Genomic DNA, 18740 nt, shown 5'->3' with positions numbered 1-18740 from the left:
ATCTTCATCTGCATGCTGTCATATTACCATAGAATATTTGTCATATTACAAAGAATATCCCTTTGACCAGTGTAAGTCAGTTATGCCAATTCTGTTCCCTCACAGCTCCTTGGGCCTTTTGCTGCAAACAGCCTTGGCTCTGTACAACACTGCTCAGCAGCAACTACAAACACCAGTGTGTTATCAACATTGATTTTCTCCTAGAGCCAAAACATAGCATCACATCAGACACTCTGAAGAAAACAGTTACATCCTAGGTGAAACTATGACAATCATTAATAAAAATATGCAGAGTGCAAAACTGTCATGTATTTTCTTGCATACTAAGGGACTTCAAAAGCCCCTCTGCACTGAGGGTCTGTCCCTCAGTGGGACACAAGGAAGTGGGAGCCATCTTCCTTCCCCAGAGTTTCCTTGTGCTCAGTCACCAATGCCACCTGATGCTGGTTAGGACATGAAGCTCTGGGAAGCAAATCCCTACACCATTCTCTGCCATTAACCTTCCCACCTATGAGAAAGCCAAAGGGCTACAGCAATATTCAGAGAATTGCAGAAAGCTTCTCTACAGTTCAGACATAACACAACATAAAAATGTGTAAGAAAACGACTCTATTTTGCTTTAATCTGTAAAACTGCTGAAGTAATAACTAGAATGTTACAAAATCATCTGCAGGTTATTAACCTACCTTAACTTCTGCATATTTCATGGTTTCTTTATCTGTTGCTTTTAATACCCGCTGCTGTTCAGAAGACATGATGCCCAGTGCCCACACTGCTTTCTGGACCATTCTTGCTCCTCAGGAGGACTGTGTGGATGGGCTCTGCACGAGCAGATTTTCAACAGAAATAGTAACTGAAGCATATGAATCACTTTTTATTGAAAATACGTGAAAATAAAAGCATGAAAATAAATGCACTAAGAGGGACCAGACTTTATGGACATAGTTTGTCATAAGCCTTTTGCAAATTCTATGCCAGCTTGCGAGATCCACAGTAGTTTAAGAAATTAAATAAAGAAAACCTCTTGGCGGGGCCTTAAACTGCCTGGTGGGACCCCTCACCTTTGAGATTTTTGGCTGGCTGAGTTTGCTATGACTTGTTTAACCTTTGTTCTTGGGTTTCTTTTTCACATACAACACAGCCAGAGGTTTTGGGCACTGAGACAATACATACTTGGGATAAAAAACTTCAGACCCCTTTGCTGGATGTGTAAAATAACAACAGTAACAACAGATTTCAGCCTTTGCAGTCTGACAAGAGAGGATATTTAGCTTGACACTAGAAAATGTCATAAGCAGAAATGTAAGGAACAGGGTAGTTGAGGTCCATTCATGCTCCACAGACACTCATCCGTGCCTGCCAGAGGCTTCTGTTTACTCCTGGGTGGAATATGGCTGAACAGGATGGTCAGAAACAGTGGGAATGATGCCCGCTCAGAAGAGAAGTAGTTGCATCAAATCAGCAACTAATAAAATGCAGACTTATGTTGGAAAGAGGCATCCTTCCATATTGTCACTTTTTACTTGCTGCCCCAGCTCTGCCTTGAAGGCATCTGAGCCTGGCTCCAGTGGACTGGACTACCCCAAGGCTGACCATGGCCCTGGGCAAACCATGTAAGTGTGGCAGAGGTGTCGGGCCCTGGGAGATATCTCTGGGCATTGACTGCTGCACTGATAGCTGGCAATGGAATAGACATCTGCATGACAACTCCTCACCACCTATGAACCTGCTTTTCTCCCCTCCAAGGGCCACCAGTAGAGGTGGTATTCACAGTGGAGGGACTATACTGTTATGACCTACTTCATAAAGATGGTGATGATGGCTCCAGTCTGATAGAATGCTTTGCTGAGTTCCCTTAGGGTTATATGAGCTCCATTACATCTGGACAAGCTGCAGATCTGCCCAGGTATGTGATTTTGTTCTCATCTGTGTGCTAGCAAAATGTAATTAGCTGAATACTGTTGATTGTTGTGGGCCAAGAGAAATGCAGACTGTGGACTAAGTCCCAGCCATTCACCTTGAATTTGAGATTCATCTGGAGGGCAGAAGCCACAGAGGTGATCATGGCTGTTCCTTGAACTGGTAGCCATAATTGCTTCTGCTCTTTCCCTATTTGCCTTCAGGCCAACAGGCCTAGTGCTGGTAGGTCAGGCAGAGGATGCTTGAAAGCTGTGTTGCTCCAGTTGCAAATCTTCCCACACTTTGTTATGTCCCAGTACCTCTTCTTCTGTATCGTACATTTTTTTGCCACAAGGGACAATGTATGGTGGCTGTAGTGATGTCCCAGTGCTCTTATGCTGGTCAGTACATTTGTGCTGAACAGTGACTCCTTAGAGTTGGGATAACTGGGATCATTTTCAAGTTTGACATAAAACTGTGATTACAACTACTTGTGGTAATTAAAATCCTCTTGTTATACACTTGTGCCATGTTTATACTATGCTGATGGAATCACTGTGACTTTTGTACTGAATTAGAGCTTGTCCCACAAACAACATGCTTTTTCCATGGAAGGTCTGGTTTAAACCCAGTTCACTCCAGTGGTTTTGGATCAGCCTGAAAGAAACTTCCAATCTCTGTAGGCAAGAAGTGAAGAACACCATATTGCATTAATTTTCCACAAATTGCTTAATAAGGAGTTGGTCTACAGTAGTAGGACAAAAGCCTTTCCTTTTGTGGAAAAAAGCTACAGGACCACCAATGAACTCTATTTTACCACTCATCAAAAAATCTAGCACTGCTGTGCCAGCCATAGTAGTACAGCTGCCCTAGGCAAATAAGCATATCCATGTTTACAACTGGCCAGCCTTCTCCCACAGGCTTATGTATTGCTTTGGCAATTCTAAGTATCAGCATCTCACATCCACAGTTCCCATAAGAGGAGGAAAAGTCACAGCTCAGTTTACATCTGTATGTTATATCCCTATGGATACCTCCAAAAGGCCATGGAAGGAGCCAAGGAGAGAACAAAGATCAATTGTCTATAATAAAGAAAGCAACAGCTTTCTAAGAAGAAAAAACAGCAAACTCCATATATCCTTTGGAACTGCAAGTTTGCCATCAGGGAATGATACCAGAAGACTGAACAAATGGTAACATTATTGTTAATGAGTAAGATTCACAGCAATTTTCACAGCGCTGTGGAAGATTGTGGACATTTTTGCTATGTAAGTATTTGGTCTTTCAGTTGTTAACAGTGCCAAGCTGGATCAGGTATGGCCACTGTCATGGAAAAGAACCAGTCTGAAGAGCTTGAAAGTGAAGCTGTCTATGCCCTGTAAGGGTAAGGCTGAATGCAGCTGTGCTGATGTAAACGGGATACTGAATGAGTACACACAGGTCCTCTAATATCCATGAGGTTGTGGAACTGGGATATGAGCAGATGAGAAAGGTCATGGGAAGAAAAATACAGTGAATATCTGCCTGCAGGTTTTATTGGCCTGACTTCCTAAGGAAATAAGACTTGCATAACAGCACTACTGTCCTGCCCTCAAATAACTTTTGATAGTGTTGGCTTACTTCATCTGAATCTAAAAGAGAAGTATCAGCCTCAGATATATTATTTTCCTCCAGGTTCCATGAAAACTGGCAGCTAGATGGGGAAAAGACAGCTAAATTAGTCTTTCCAATGAGGGGAGGGTTCCAGTGTGAATTAAACAATTACCTGCTCTGTTTTGCCTGCCAGCTGGCCATCCAACATGGCCAAACAACTTCAAGCCCATCGGGGAGTAATGAATCAGTCTTATTTTCACTTGATGTAGAAGAGGAGGGAATTTTCACTTGGTGGAAAGGAGGGAAGAGGTAGGTGCATGTTGCCCTAGGGGAGATGTGGAAGAAGCAGCAATTATTAAGGAGGAAGTAAGTCTGAGGATACATGGAGGAGGAGGAGGAGGGAGCAAGGGCTGAATGGACTCTAGGAACACTGTGAGCTGCTAAACTGAGATTACAGAGGTGAGAGAGGGCCACAGAGGATGGACTGGGAGCTATTGCAGTGCAGGCAAGTGGGAACACAGTCCTCTGGAGACCAGGGCCTAATTAGTGCTGTAGCTCACAGGGTGGCTTGTATATGCAAAACCTGTCACAAATACATTTCTAGCCTGCTTTCAGGGGTGATAAGCACCCCGAGCTTCTACGGATTTTTAACAGGACTCGTGGATGCTCAGCATCTCTAACTCTCAGGTCTTGTCTATATAATTTCAGTTGAATTCACAGCAGCCATACCTGTCTGCCCTGCAGCAGAAGAATTATTAGATCATTATAATTTCTTACATCCATCAGAGTAAAAGCAGATCTGCAGGGGCTATTAATTTACATACGCTAGTAAAATAAACGAAAAGAAATGTAGCACGTAAGCTGTCATCCTAATTATTGGAGGTCCAAGGACTGTGTGGTATTGCTGGATACTCAGTTCTTATTTCTTTAATTGTTTTAAACACACACACATACATATTGAATCAATTATAAATAAATGTTTGGACAAAATCAATGCTAAGTCAGCCGCAGAAAGATTTAGCATCCACAACTGTGTTGAAAGCATAGCAGAATCATGAGGGTTGATTCACACCTAACTCAAGTTTTATGTTGGTGTAACCTCACTGACAGAAGCATAAACTAAAGAACTGAAGAAGTAAATAAAGCCCACAGAGCAAATGAGCCTAGCAAGAGACCTCCGGAAAGGAATTTATCCTCTTATCATTGCTAAAAGTCGTCATCCCCAGAGACAGCTGATTGAGCCTGCATATCAAGATTTCCATAGTTAATTATTTGCAGCTTCTTTCAGAGACATTCAATCCTGTGACTAACCCCACATCTCTCAAATGAAGATGTACTGTGAAGAAATCTCTCAGGGCTTGGAGACCTTTGTTAGAAATTTGCCATCAAAGAAGTCTGGACTTTCCCCATGGTCCTCCCCCACTCGCTCAGGCTTTGCCTCCTGTGGCTACAGCTAAATGGTTCCTGCCAGAGAGGAGTTTTCCCAGGGGGTTGTGCTCTTCTGATGCACAAAACTGGCTGTCACCAAATGACACACACATTACCACATATTTCACAGCTACAGTAGCTCTGTCTTAAAAGATCTGCACTCGAATCTGCCTTTGCCTTACAGGCTTTGCGGGGTGGTATAGTTCATTTTCTCTTAAGGAGAAATATTTCATTTTTTAGGAAGTCCTGTTGGGGCTAGAATTTTCAAAAGGCTTTGAGGGATGAATGCTGAGTTGTGAACAGCTCCCTGAGCACCTCTAATTATTTTAATCATCCCTGCAATTAAAAGCAGAAGAGCAATTCTTCTGATTTATTCTTCTGTTTAAATTGCTGGTGAAAATTTATTCCACGGTTGAATTTTGGAAATGGGCTAGGGCTCAGAGTAGATCTGCCTGGATTACTTGATATGCTGGTTTTACTCTCACAATCAAGAAGCCTCCATCTCTGGAAATTTTACTTTTGAGACAAGCTGTTGTGTTTGCTCTTTGGTTGAAAGCATTTTTTGTTTCCAGTAAGTCTCCCAGTGATACAGCTCAGCACACAGAACACAAAGCCAGATAAGCATGGAAATGCATGGGAGCTTTTGTCAAAATATTCACCACCACACATTGCTGTTTCACAGTTTCTCCTAACAAGAGCTGTTTCTAAGATGTGTGTTCTCAGATTCCCAATTCAGAACTGTAATTATGTGTTGGTTTTTTTTAGCCTACTTTACAGGTAAAATAAACACGCACTATTTTGCCATCTATTCAGGCAGTTGAATTGGTGTGCCCTTTTCAATCAGCCTGCCAGTCTGACAACTTTTTCCTATATAAACATAAATATATTGAAACAATCAATAGCAGTGATACTGATTTTTTTTCTTGCAGGTTTTTATGAGTCTCTGGGAGTTTGAGAAGTCTAAGTCGTATGGGAAATTCAAAGGAGATAAGTATTAATGTATGTATTTTACTGATAAATAAACACTAAAACTTGAGGTGACATCCCCAGGTAGCAGGATAGTTGTCTGAAAACCATGGAATGAAAAACAGCAATTAAGTTTACACTATCTTGTATGACCTATGATATCATACTGCCTACCCACAAATTACTGGAAGAAGTGCTGCCAAGGTTTTACATAATCACTATTTTCACCTTGGCAGAGTACATGCCAATCAGTATCTCTATTAACTTTCCAAACATGAGATTGTGATCTTAATTTACACCTCCTTTTAATTTCTGAAAGTCGTATGCATACTTCAGAATCATAGAATCACCAAGGTTGGAAAAGACCTACAAGATCATCCAGTCCAACCATCCACCCATCACTGATAGTTCCCATTAAACCATATACCTCAATAAAATGTCCAAGTGTTCCTTGAACACCTCAAGGGTTGGTGACTTAACCACCTTCCCGGTCAGCCCATTTCACTGCCTGAGTAGTAGTATTTCCTAACCAGTCTCCTCTAGGTCATTACGAAGATGATCAAGAAGCAGTGAGGTACTCCTGATGTGGGTGCCCACACAGCCTCTTTATTACAGAATCTGGGCTAAGATCTAGGTCTAGGATATCTTGGAGTAGCTTTAATTTTCAGTTTAATTCTTAATTGGGAAGATGGCCACAGATTTGCCCAGAGAGGTTGTGGATGCCCCATCCCTAGAGGTGTCCAAGGCCAAGTTGGATGGGGCCCTGGGCAACCTGGTCTAGTAAATGGGGAGGTCGGTGGCCCTGCCTGGCAGAGGGATTGGAGCTTCATGATCCTTGAGGTTCCTTCCAACCTGGGACATTCTGTGATTCTGTGTAAGTGCAGCTGCTTTCTATACTTCATTCTGCCCACCAGCTATGAAAACAGCAATACAGTCTTCAGTTCACTTTGAGGAAGATGCAAGCACATTGTGACTTGATTTGCACTAGTCTGAAAAGTGGATTTAAACACATGGGCCAGATGCTCATCTCTCAACAGAGATAGTCTGATTTACAGCAGCCAAAGATCTGGTCCTGAAGGCATGCATGTGTGCACATGCAGGCCCATCACCATGAATTTCTAATTGAACTTGTAAGTCTAAAGTACTAATTTTGTTCTATGATTGCAATCTGAAGATATTGCTGTTGCTGGTTAGTTATCCAAGTCACCCACTCGGCCCAGAAAGTAGTATCATGTACTGGCACATATCTGTTTCTAAACACTTGCAGCGGACAACTGCTGGATGGGTGGTAGATTAAAGGACGGTTAATAGAACACATCAACAACTACCTTTGCACTCTTTCTAGGAAAATATTCCTTCCAGATAGCACATGTACAGGAAATAAGCAACACTAGCTAACTAATTAATTAAAGCTTTAAATTATTCATCACTGTGGGTTGGACTTGATGATCCCTAGAGGTCTTCTCCAACCCCTATGATTCTGTGATCATTGATTACTAAATGCATGCTTGTGGAAGATTTTGAAAACATTTCTGCTGTGTCAAATGTGGATCAAAAGTGTTTTAGAATTACATTTTCAATATTGCTTTAAACTTCTACACAGCATGAAGATAAGGGGCCTATAAACTAGATCTGAAAGGGACGGGTGGGATAGTGAACCTTCCCATAATAAGGTGTGTAATGGGATAACTATGCTAGAGAGGTAGTGTGTTAGCAGGGGCCCGTAGCTTGCTGCCCTGAGAGGTCAGCAGTGCTGGTGGATATGAAACCCTATGATGATGAGGCTAAGGCACATGGAAGGCAAGGAGGTGTTGTGGGAGAACCAACATAGCTTCACTGTGTGCAAACGCTATCTAACCAAGCTAGTAGCCTTCTCTGTTGGTGTCACTGCATTGATGGACAAGGGAAGTGCCTATGATGTAATCGGTAGGAATTTCAGTAAAACCTTTGACATGGAACCCAATGACATTCTCTCCTAATTGGAAAGATGTGGATTTGAAGGGTGGACCAGGTAGAAGCTCCATCCCTGGAGACTTTCAAGGCCAGGCTGGATAGGGGGTCTGAGCACCTGATCAAGCTGTGGGTGTCCCTGTTCATTGCAGAAGCAGCAGAGTAGATGACCTTTAGAGGTTTCTTTCAACTCTAAAGATTTTATGATTCTATGATTCACCGACTAACTGAATGTTTTCCTCTCTTTCCTTTATTTACAGGTTCTGGAACTAAGTGACACAGTGCTGAGTAGTAAAAGCATAATGGTTTGCTCATGCCATTTCTACTGTTTCTGTTGACTCTGTCAGCCTTTGTGAAGCTGCACAAGTGGCTGTGAGGGTATTGCCTCCAATGTCACAGCTCCTTGGGCTTTTGTGCAGGAGGGGCATCATGGAGCACAGTGACCTGGCTGCTTGAGCTTTCAAAATCAGTTGTTTTGTGAGGAGATCACAATGCCATGACTCAGCTTCTGCAATAGATTAAGAAGTTAATAGGGAAGCAAATGTATAAAAAAGACTAAGCTGCCCACTGGAGATGCAGATTTTGTTATCTGTATTTCCCCTAACAAATTACTTAATATGCTATCGCAGAGATGCTTCATTTTCACAGAATCATAGAATCTTATGGTTGGAAAAGGCTTTCCTCTCAGTGGCATAAGTTTGTGGTGTAAAGCTGTGGGGATCATCTACAAAAATGAAGCAAGTCAGTGAATCTTCACATAATTTTCTCCCAGCATCACTCAGGTCTGCACTCCCTGCAAATGGGAAAAGAATACTGGGTTTTTGAGCCCATATCCAGGCTGTTAAGTACATAAATTGCATTCTAGTGCAGTGGTTTCTCTGGTCTTCCTTCTCATGTCCAAAATGTTTTAATGGGAGAGAAGATTTTGGCTCACAACAAATACATATAAAATGAAATGCCAGCTCAGTCTTTTTGTCTTTTTTTTTTTTTCCTTTTCTTTTTTCTTTTAATAAATGAAAAGAAAACAAACTTGGGTTTTGTTCTACAAGCATACCTCAATTTTAGTTGGCCCTTAAAATATCTCAGGTCAGAGTTTCCATAACCAATGTTAATAGGCAAGATGGCATTATAATCTTAGGGGAGGTGCTATGGCATAATGGGAAATATTTTTTTACTGTGTGTATAAATGTCAACTTTATTTTCTTACAGCCTGTTAAACCTGAAAATGTTGCACAAAGCCTTCAATAAATACTCCAAAATTACTTTTTAAAGTAAATCTGCATTCTCCTGATTTGGTATAAAATCTTCTGAAGCTGAGTCTAAACAAATACAATTTCATAATCAAATACATGTATGTGTGCTACAGGTGATTGATGTGATGTGGTGGTAGGTCATAAGGACTGGACATCAATCATTTAGCTTCTTTACTTGGAAAGACTAATGCCTTGTTTTAGGGCAGAGTGAAGATATTTAACAGTAGGTTTGTCCCGTGGGAACAGGCTTTATGTTCAGACACTGAGGCTGTATTTCAGCCTAGACAGTGATCTAGAACATTTTAATATGCATTTCTGAAATTGAGTGAGGGATCATAGAAAATATGAATCAATACACATTTCTCTGTTTAATGAAAGGAAGGAAGGAAGGAAGGGAGCATGCATTGGTGGTTTGCACTTGCTCTGGGCAAAAGGCACAAACCACACTGACCACATGACTTCAGTGTACAACAATCATTTTTGCAGAGCTTGTCAGCTACATTCTTAAGCCTTATAGTAATTTTTTTTTTCCTTTATTTTTTTTATTTTATTTTTTTGCTTTAACTTACCTGACTAGTTTCTTTCTCTCTCTCTCTTTCTTTTTTCTTTTTTTCTTTTTTTTTTTTCCCCTCTGATAATTATGATGATTGTTTTCCAAATCCAAACACAGCGTGTTCCATCTGCCATATGTTTCTCATTTTTTATTGGGCTTATTAAAGAGAACATTGTGGTAATTAATGTTGGAGTAAGAATTGAGATCTGGAAACCTGAGCACACCTAACAGCAAATACCTTCAAGCACTTTTTCAGCTGCACCATTGCCAGATTTCCACTGAGCAGTTAGTTATATGTCGCTGTGTAATTACAACAAGCCTCTCTTCAGGAAAAAGGAGAAGAGTGAATAGTTCCTAAAATTTTCCTGTAGTTCCTCCCTCAGAATTAATCAAAGATGTCTTCCTGACAAATGTAAGGGTGGTTCTCATATCACATCAATGTTATCCATGTTTTCACCCCTCCTCTTTAGCATGGCAGTGTAAGTTCACGATCATTAGCACACAGGTGTGCTCTCAGCGCTCCAATGACAAGGGACTTGTGTTTACTTCCTTCCAGGATTTTTTCTTTGTAATTTAATGTACTAAGACCAGCCATTTCTGGAGCACAAAGGACTCCTATGGCTGTTTCCTGAGAAACCACTTGGATGGGAATGGGGCAACATTTTCTGCTGTCTTTCTGCCAACTCTCCAGCTTCAAATAATTGGCTTTTAGGATTTCCCATTAAAAAGCTGAAGGAGCAGAAAAAATAGAGATTACCACAACAATTACGACAGAAAATAATCTTCCTGCACTAGCAGCTATGGAACTTCCTGATTTTACTTGCAACTTGGCCCCAGTAGCTGGAGCTGGGAGTTAACCCTTGCTCTCCTTGACTGTTGTTACCTTTTGTTATTCATATTGCTGTTATGCCTGGGGGCTCCAGTCAGTGTCTTTTGTACCAGACACTGCATGTGTGAGCAATAAAAGCTGCTTCTGACCTCAAGAACTTACCAGGTGCAAAGAGTTCAATAGTTCAGTTCTGTTTCCATTTACGTTGAGATCTGTTCCTTACATCTGTGCCATATCTAATAGTTTAACAGTAATTAATAATTAAATAGGGGGAAACCACTGAGATTCTGCTGTGTGTTTTAACTCTGCACAGAAACAGTTGCTTCATGGTTGCACTCTTCTGCAGCCACACTATTGCAGCCAAGATACTGTGCCATACAGCCATGTGTGGGTCAGCAGCGGGAGAGTTCCATGCACTCCCATAGCATGTCAATCTGACAGGCAAAAGAAGAATATGAATTACGGGTCTTCTACTACTGGGGCTTTTATTTTCTGTTTTGGTTTAGAGTGTTATTTATTATTTTCTTTTAGGATATTCATGTTATAAGAACAGCAAAATCTGGTCTTTATTCTTATTTCATTTGTGAGAAGAGCAAACATTTTAAAAATGTTTTTGGTATTGCACATGACAGCTTATCATGAATACCATTGTTATCCTGTCACAGAACACATAGTAGCTTTAGTTCCGACAGAAGAGTATCAGAGCTTGACAGATTTGGATCTACAATACACAGCAGAGATAAAGAGCAATTCTTCAGCTTACCTGATTTATTGTAGCACAACTGAGCTAAAAGTAGGTCTTAGTATTTAATCTGCAGATTAATATTTTATTCTTATTTATAAATATTGCCAAACTGGGCCATGGTATTAATAGAAAGAAATAAACACAGCACAAAAGTGGGTTGTTTTCCAAATCTCCTTCCCAGAAATCAGCTACAGTCTGACTGCAGATTACTGAAGCAACATGTGAAATAGTAATGCCTTCAGATGCCTTAGATTAAGTCTATAGTACAAACGTATATTAAAAGATTTGAGTCAGAAATGTAACCAGAGCTTACAGAGGTTCCTGAAGAAAAAAGTTGGTGCCTGCATCTATCTCTATGGACCTATTACCTCTTCAATATTCACAGCCCATAATATGCCTGGGCTGAATGGTGTGTTAGAGTGAGAGAAACATCTCCTGCACACACTTTGTTTTCTCTGTTTCACTAAATACTACTCTTCTCCCATATCATTTGCAAAGGTGGGTAGCATCTGCTTATGCAACGTCTGGGTATAGAAGAACATAACAAGACTACAGTAAGAGAAGACTCACTGGTGGAAAGTCAACAAACAAAACTTTCAGAAATACTAGATGTCTGTCTCTCCTGTGTAGTCAGCATGATAAATTTGTTAAATGTATGATCTCCCTGTGTTTCCTTCTTGGTCACTGTCTCATTCATGAATAGCTTAGCACTCGTGATAAGCTTCTATTCCATATTCTGCTCTCCTTGCTGTGGTGCTGGTCCCAGGTCCTTCCCGGTGTTCGCAGTGTCAAAGCCCTGCTTAGTTCTTAAGGCTGCTTACTTCTCCATGGGCTTTTCTTGGGTTCTCACCAGAACCTGAAGCTGGAACCAAAGAGAAACAGATCTTGTGTTGTAGCCTCAAAAGATTCTGTGCTTGACTTAGGTATTTGACTAGGATCCCTGCATGATGTGGAGAGGGGCAGGCACATGAAGAGGCAACCTATACAGTCAAATGTTGAGGGATGCAGTATCACACCCATAAGCTAAGTGATCTCTAAGCTTACCAGTGGGGAAAACCCCCTCAAATCTTGCTTTTCTGTGCAGCTTAAATGCCTCATTCAATATGACCACACTGTGACTCACTGCACTCTGAGACTTCTGGTGCTTGTGGTACCTAGCTCTTACCTGGGGTACAGGAACAGTTTTCATCCCTTACTCTCAGATTATGGCCAATTGTCAGCAGGAGAAAGGGAAGATGCTCCTTTATTAGGAGCACTAGGTGTAGGAGGGCAAAGTGCACTTTCTTCCCTGCTCGTTTAAGGTGTCATCCCAGAAGGCTTGCAGATTTCATCTAGTCTTAAAGGGACTGAGCTCAACTCAGTTTGCTGGAAATTAATTAAAAATTTCTGAGCATGATGGCCATAGAAAACAAAATTTCACAGAGGAATACAATGAAAATACTGCTAAAAAACCTTGGTAGCCTTTCTGCTTCTGTCTCCTATAGCTTTATTTCTTCTTATGTCCTCCTCATGTGCTAATGGTGCCAAAATGGTGACAGTAGGAAAGACAAAGTAAAGGTCCTTTGCAGAAAAAATTAATGAAAACAACAGATTATTTGGGGGAGTTAATTATTATTTTTATTATTTTGTCAATTTTTTTTCTCCTTTGAAAGGGCTTGTAAGAATGAGATCAAATCACTGGTGAGTCACTAGGGAACAAAGATGCTTTGCGGTGATGCTCTCAACATGCAATTATGTGCAAATATACACACTTCCCTGCAGATAATTAATCTGAGGATCAAAGGCTGAGATGACACATTTCCTTCAAGTTCTTTTTCAGCTCCTTTCAACTACTGGTTCCAGTATACCAGGTGTGTTCAACCTGCAGCCTACTGTCTGCATGTGGCCCACCACAGCTTGCAGTGCAGCCCACCCCCTCCCCATGATTTAAAGGCAGCAGCTCTTCCCCACAGAGCAGCCCTGGGCACACATCCATGGCTCAGCAATAACTGCCTGGTCAGAGTGCTGTTAACGCTGCATTGACTGAAAGCAGGGCACGGGGAGGGCAGTGCTGTGCAGTGCTGACTCAGGTGATGGCACAGCTCTGTGTGCATCTTGGTACACCAGCTAAATGCAGGGCTCTGAACAGTACGCAGATGCACTTTCTGTTTTGGTAAAGGTTTTTGAAAATAGAATCATAGAACTATAAAATCTTTACAGTTGGGAGAGACCTTTAAAGGTCATCTAGTCCAATTCCCCGCAATAAACATGGACAGCTTGCTCAGATCCCCATCTAGCCTGGCCTTGAAAATCTCCAGGGAAGTGGCATCCACTACAATATCTTTGGGCAACCTGCACCAGTGCCTCGCCACCATCACTGTAAAAGACTATTTATTTCCTAATATCTGAACGAAATCTCCCCCCTTTAAGTTTGAAACCATTTCTGCTTATCCTATGACCACAGATCCTGCTAAAGATTCTGTTCCCTTCTTACTTATAATGCCCCTTTAGGTACTGACAGGCTGCTCTCGGGTCTCCCCACAGCCTTCTCTGCTCCTTGCTGCACAGCCCCAGCTCTCTCAGCCTGTCCTCATTCAAAAGCTGTTCTATCCCTGGGATCATTTTAGTGGCCCTCTGGATGCACTGAGGACTTCACATCTGGGCGCAGATGACTATGTCTCTTTACTGGAGATTCATAATCCTCACCCAAGCAGAGCAGTAACAGTGTGCACATTTTGTACAGTTACTGTCAAAGATGAAGAACAGGAGGACTAAAACCTCATCAGAAATCTTGGGTGAACATCTTGAGAGCTCAGTAAGAGCAGCCACTGTCATCAAGGCAGACTATTGTGTTATTTTCACACAAAAAATGTCACATATTCCATTAGTTTTATGTCTTTCTTCTTTTCTCGCTTTTTCTTTTGGATATTTTAAGAAATATACTTACAATTAAAATGTTTTGTTACTTGTATATTAATGATATTGCATATTTTGCAAGGGCTGCTCCAAAAGTAATGCCTCCTATTTTATTATGACGGCTCAAAACCTCAGAGGATGGTGTTGGTGGTATGGCAGTAGAGGCTGAACCTTCCCATCAATATTCCATTTTATGCTCTTGCCATGTGACAGATGACAGCAAAGCAGAAATATGACAGAATAGAATCTGACATGGAAGTGCATATGAAGTAAAGGTGTGTCAATGAATACCTCCATGCACAAAGTAATGTTACCCATTGACATTTGCTAATGCTTGCTGAATATTTATGGAGACCAAACAGTGGATGTAAGCACAGTGTGGTGGTGAGTGGTGTGTTTCAGCAGTGGTGACAGTGGGTCACTTTCACTCATGAAGATTTTGGGGAGTGTAGAAGCATGCAGTCTCTTGTTCATCACTGGTGAAAATATATGGCTAATGGTAATGTCTATGTTGAAAAATAGTGTTCTGTAGCTGAGAATGTGCACTATCAAATAGTATTATTGTGTGAGGTATTTTGCTTGCTTTTGTTTTTCTTGTTTGTTTATTTGTTTTTGTTTTGCATCAGTTGTAGTTTCCATGAAAATAAATAGAAAGCGTTACTTATGGAGTGACCTGCATGTGTGCAATCCAAGACAATTTCTATTTGCTCAGTATGGCCCACACAAGTAAAAAAGCTGGACACCCATGCAGTGTAATTTGCAGCAGTAAATTGCAGTACATCTCCTAAGGAACAAAATAGCCTAGCAGTAACTCAGTCTCTAAACATCAGGTAACAAAAGGGAAATGAAGTTGCTCCTCGAGGTATAGTGCTGTACGCTGAGAAAAGAAAATAAATGAAAAGACAAAGATGACCAATGGCGGTAGCTGATGATTCTTGGAGGTAAGAACTTCAAGAATTAATTTCTTCTTTTAGTCCTCACTCCCTTCCTCCATCTCTTTTGTTACTGACATATATATTACCTTGCCACATTTCCAAGCATGACATCAGATGGCATCATGAAAAGCAAAAACAATTTTATGATGAAAATCAAACAAGAGTAGCAACAAAAGACAGAAAGAAGAAGACCAACTGTTACAAGGTTAGAAGTCCTTTTAAAAATCTCATTATCAATTGTCCTTTTCTGTCCTGCTCCCCTTCACTGTGTGAGCTGTTTGCATCATGGCATGCTTCCAAAGCTATTTTTCAGATGCTTTGCAGCAGATGTGATCATTACAAGACGCGTCAACATAGAATTTTGGCATTTATCTGTCTTCCTTAATTTCATTTTTACTACCTTTTCTTTAAAGACGGCACGTATTGAGGACGTAAACTGACGAATTCTACATCTTATGCAGTGACCAGAGTAGTGAACATTACATTTTCAATCATATGGGCAGAAATGAAAAATTAAGCACAATTCTAACAGGAGAATGTAAAGGATCCCAAGTGGAAGGGTTTTTTTTCCCTCCCACCTTCTAAATTTTGTAATTCCATGACTCACACTAAATTAGAGTTTGTGGAAGATCCAAAGTTAGATGAGGTTAATAAGGATAAGGTTCAAAGATGATCCAAAGTTTTTTTTTTTTTCTTTTCACATTTCCTGGGTGATTTTAGGAGCTTTATCTCCCCAGAGAATCAGGCTCTATGGCACAATTAATTCTTGCTATCAAGAAACAAGAATGCTATAACGCTTGCTAATCAACAGGGGAAAAAAGGTGAGAAATAGTCACTCATCTGCACTGAAGGAAGGATTCTGGTATCTAAGGAACTAAATATTAATAAAGCAGAAGTGGAATAGGCAATTAGATTAGGCACTCTGTGGACAAAGCAGCAGATGTGGCTATTCTTTTTAGCTTAAGAGGAGGATCCTGAGTGAAGGCATTATGCATCCCTCCCTCTGAGGCTGCAAACACTCATATTGAACACACACACATACAGAAACACACACACTCCTTGCTAAGGAAGCAAGCTGACTGCATAGCAGAGAAAGGGAATACAACCTGCAAAGCAAAGGGAGAAGTGGAGGGATGGACATATGGTGATGTTTTACTGTGCTTGATATTGTCTAGGCATGAAAGACAACTCTGTAGAAGGATTTGCAATGCCCATCAACATGCAAAAGGCTGCTTTCAGCTAAGCATTTCTGATAGCATTCAGTGGCTAACAAGCATGGAGAAGCATAGGCCACCTGGGATCACAGTATAATTAAATGCAATCCTGGTTTTCTTTACTATGGAGGGGAAAAAAAAAAAAAAAAAAAGAAAAAGAAAGAAAGAAAGAAAGAAAGAAGAAAGGAAGAAAGGAAGGAAGGAAGGAAGGAAGGAAGGAAGGAAGGAAGAACGGAAGGAAGGAGAAGGAAGGAAGTAAGAAGGAAGGAAGAAGGAAGGAAAGGAGAAGAAGGAAGGAAGGAAGGAAGGGGAAGGAAGGCAAATGGAAGGCAGGAAGGAAGGAAGAAGGAAGGAAGGAAGAGAGGAAAGAAGGCAAGAGAAGGAAGGAGGAAGAAGGAAGGGAAGGCCAAGGAAGGAGGAAGAGAAATAAGGAAAGAAATGGAGGGCAGAAGAGAGAAAAGAGAGAAAGAGAGAAAGAGAGAAAGAGAGAGAGAGAGACCGAAAGAAAGAGAGAAAGAAAGAAGCCAGAAAGAGAGAAAAAGATGAAGAAATGGAAAGGAGAAAAGAAGAGAGTGAAAGAAAGAGAGAAAGAAAGAGAGAAAAGAGAGAGAGAAAGAGAAGAGAAAGGAGAGAAAGAAATAGAGAGAAAGAGAGAAAAGAAAGAGAGAAAGAAAGAAAGAAAGAAAGAAAGAAAGAAAGAAAGAAAGAAAGAAAGAAAGAAAGAAAGAAAGAAAGAAAGAAAGAAAGAAAATAAAACCTAAATGATGAGCCCTGACCTCAAAAAAGCAAACAAATTTGCAGGTTCTTTGTCATGTAATTCTTTGCTGCAGGTCGAGTCTTTATATAAAAACATCAGAAATTTTACAGCATTTTCACATCTCTGTGCAAGATGTCATGGGACAATTAAGTACCCAGTGGTGAAAAATTAAGTAAGTGGAGAGGGGAAGAAGGGGAAAACGTTGGCCACAAGCCAGCAGTGTGCACTTGTGGCCAAGAACACCAACCGTATCTTGGGATGCATTGAAAGCTGTAAAGCTTTCAGGTGTTAAAAAAGCATCTTATATTTTTGGAGCCAACGGATGTGTTCCTGCCATTCAGAGAATGGGGATGGCACAGAGTAAACCAGGTTTCTCTGCATTTATGGACACTGTGAGGGCTTCTGGGCATCACAGTCTGCAACACTGGGTAAGAGTTCCTAAGGAGCTACACTCAATTAAAAGCCAAGATCTGATTATTATTATTATTATTTTTAAACTGCAATGTTGCTGAGGTGGAAAACAAACTTCAACATGTAAAGGCAAGAGCATTCAGCTTTTTGACTACTCTTCCTATTAATGCAGATATCTGAAGATTTATTCTTTCATAGAAGTTTAAATTCTGGAAGAAAGGATTTTTATGCAACTAGGTCTGCATATGAATGGAATGAACTACAGTTCACTCATGTTGATTCCACTAAATGTGCTTTATTAATGTAGAGATTTCAGGCCTATGAAAGTCACAGATCGTGGAAAAACTCAGTTAAAAAAAAACAACAACACACAACAAAACAACAAAAAACAACAACGTAATAAAAGTACAATAATAACAATTCTCAGCACTTACATACAATTGCCTCTTTTCATCCCAAAAACATCATAGAAGCACTGCCTGGGAGGTGAGAGAGAGTCTTATTATCTCTGTTTTACCAATTGAGAATTAGAAGATACTAAGATTTCAGTGCTTTTCCTCCAGTAAAAAACATAGCTACTAAAACTCTTTTGTATTGCTCTTCTCTATTGTTCCTACTGATGCAGATCCAGCATCAGAATCTCTGCTATTGGAGTTTTCAAACTGGCAAGACTGCATTCTTATATCAGACATTTTTTGCTGCAACTTTTCTGACTTCAAACCATATGTAAAATAATGCCCTCCCTACAGCCTTCAGATTTCCACCTCTCTCACAACAAATTTATTTTTTCCTCCTTTCTTTTATTTATTTATTTATTTATTTATTTATTTTTAAATAACCTTAAGTGCATCCAATGGTTTCTAGCAGCAAAAAGGTTTTCACTTTAGCATCTCCTTTGGACTAGAAAACTTCTCTAACTACTGGTGATGTTAGTTTGCAAATTATGGAGCCTGAGGGCCTGCTCACAGTTTATAGGCCATTCCCTGTGTAAGTGCTTACCAAAAAGACAGTTCTTATTAGGAGCAACTGCACTGTACAATTCAGCTAGGACTTACTGGGCATACCCTTGTTACTTGATTTTAGAAGCAGTTTAACGTAGCTTGGGGTTCATGAGGTTTCTCACTGGAACTCACTGAAGGCACACATGAGAAAACATTCCCTTTACTTCTTTGTGTTTTAAAAAATTGCACATTGAAAACTCAAATGAAAAAAAAGCCCTTTTCATCTGCTCAGTCTGTGTTTCCACATTTTCTCTCCCTTTAACATTTATTTCATGCTGAAACTACAGTATTGGATTCTGAAAGCATTCCTT

General features: G+C 40.5%; 1 long non-coding RNA gene across 1 annotated transcript; it reads left to right on the top strand.

Moving 5' to 3' along the window:
• Positions 1-5779: 5779 nt before the first annotated feature.
• Positions 5780-9098, top strand: LOC116652540. The gene is made up of 2 exons (XR_004305689.1): positions 5780-5919; positions 8097-9098. It is a non-coding gene; the product is annotated as an uncharacterized LOC116652540 (long non-coding RNA).
• Positions 9099-18740: the final 9642 nt, after the last annotated feature.

Source organism: Coturnix japonica, chromosome Z (genome assembly GCF_001577835.2).
Source record: "Coturnix japonica isolate 7356 chromosome Z, Coturnix japonica 2.1, whole genome shotgun sequence".
In the NCBI taxonomy this organism is placed as follows: Eukaryota; Metazoa; Chordata; class Aves; order Galliformes; family Phasianidae; genus Coturnix; species Coturnix japonica.
This window is presented reverse-complemented; position numbering and strand designations above follow the sequence as displayed.